Below are 2,068 nucleotides of genomic sequence, written 5' to 3' on the forward strand. Positions count from 1 at the left end.
CTAACAAAAAATGGTTTATATATATACAGATCATAAATATATATATATATATATATACACATACATACATAGTATACATTTTATATGCAAGAGCGAGGAGACAGACAGATAGAGAGAGAGAGAGGGAGGGAGAGAGAGAGAGAGAGAATGAGTGAGTGAAGGAGCAGAAGGAGGGTGGGAGGGTCGAGAAAAGCTTGTGGAAAACAAGTCAATTAATTGCATTACAAATAAACCAATAAAAAACAAGAAGAAACAGTGAAACAATATCGTACTTCTCTCTCATTTAAGCCTCTGTTTAGACCCTCTCTGATTTCGGATTTCGGCCAATTAGCAAAAACCCATTTCCCATAATCTGTTAAAGCTAAAGGAGCCGCAAATACAAATATTAATAAAAGAAGGTATACAAAATACTACAAATGGCAATGGCCATGCGATAACGAGGGAAGAAAAGAGATAGAAAGAGCGAAAGAGAGAGAGAGAGAGAGAGAGAGAGAGACGAGAAAACGAAGAAATCGGATAAACAAATAAATATATTTATTATTAAAAATCAAATACAAATTAATAAAAACTTTATGTAAACAAAACAAAGCTGCACGTGTACCTATATTCAGCAGAGGAAACAGGTCACTAAAAAGAGGAATCTTAGCTCCTGAGATTCGGCAGAGAATTCATAATGTAGTTGTGCCTTCAGGACGGGCTCTGCTGTGGGCCCAGCACCGACGAAGCTTAAGGATTCTTTGGAGCCTAATCTGTGTACAAAATCCTCTCGTCTTTCGATAAGTCATACCTACACCTAATGAGATATTCCATTGTATTCAATCTGATGAAATCAAGCTGCAATGCGCGTCACGCACACGGCATGCATTTTGTTTTTTCATTCTTCGTCCCGAGGCCAGGGCGGAGGGGCCTACAACGCCACTAACGTCAGTGTCTGCGTTCGAGGGCTCCCTGCTGGAATTGCGGACTGTCATGGAGGTTATATCATGCCCTAAACGGTGATTCAGCTATCACTAAGTCACCGCTTTAGAGAAATAGGAAATCATATTTCAGCCGCTTTCAATCTTGTAGAAAATACCCTTGAGAACTTTTACTTTTGTAAAGTTCATTCATTCATTCTTCATTCTTTGCCCACTAACTGCGTGTAGGATAGGTTTGGGATGAATGCTTTTACAGGAAGAGGCTTAACCTCGGACTTACCTTGGAATTTAGTGAGTTACTCTCAGTGTGACTCTTCATTCTCAGTTTCCCTGTTTTAGGAGGAGGCTTGCCCTCCGACTTACCTCAGAATTTCGACCCTTGAACGGTTTCAATTCGATTGTAAAGTGTAGAGCGTATTGGGAGTGTATCCGAATAGTAATAACTTGGATTCTTATAGTGTTTAACTTGCGGCTTACTGCCGATTTGGTTTCCGTTTCTCCGAGGCCGGTCCTCGGGTTGGGATTTAAGGATGATTTGAGGGATTGAGCACTGGCTGGGTTCCTTTGAAAGACTCTACAAGGCTTCTTGCCGTGATGCCACAGAATCGTGTTCGTTCCCCAATTCAGTGACAGAACCTACATGAACTTACAAAAGCTTTCCATGCCAGGAGAAGCTTGTAAGCTTAATAGTCGTGGAAAGCCCATCAGAAGCTTTGTTGCTTAAGCAATGTTTTCGGACATAAAGAAAGCTTTCTTCGGAGTCTGTAACTCTGTAACGCTGTTATCCTCTGTTGCCCCTTCCCCGCTGCCTTGGGGGTTGGTGGCTGGGACCCGGATCTCGGTTGACGCGGGGGGCTGTAGCTGTAGCTCCATGCTGATTGCCAGAAAGCCAAGCCGTGTTAGCCCGCTAGTTCGCTTAATGGTCAGCCAGATGATGGCCAGGGCCAAATACCATAGAACTCCCGCTGGGGTAAGGCACGCCCCTTGCGCCACACCAATCCACAGTAATCCACGGCAATTTCAAAGAGAGAATGAAAACAAGCAGAGTTTCGGGCTAGATTGTATGCTAAACATTTATTGTATTATGTTTTCGGATGTCCTAGTGCGGTCTGTCTGTCCCCAGATCCCCGGAGCCCACAAAAACCAGCCCT

The sequence above is a fragment of the Drosophila persimilis genome, unplaced genomic scaffold (genome assembly GCF_003286085.1).
Source record: "Drosophila persimilis strain 14011-0111.01,24,50 unplaced genomic scaffold, DperRS2 tig00000735-arrow-arrow-pilon, whole genome shotgun sequence".
NCBI lineage: Eukaryota > Metazoa > Arthropoda > Insecta > Diptera > Drosophilidae > Drosophila > Drosophila persimilis.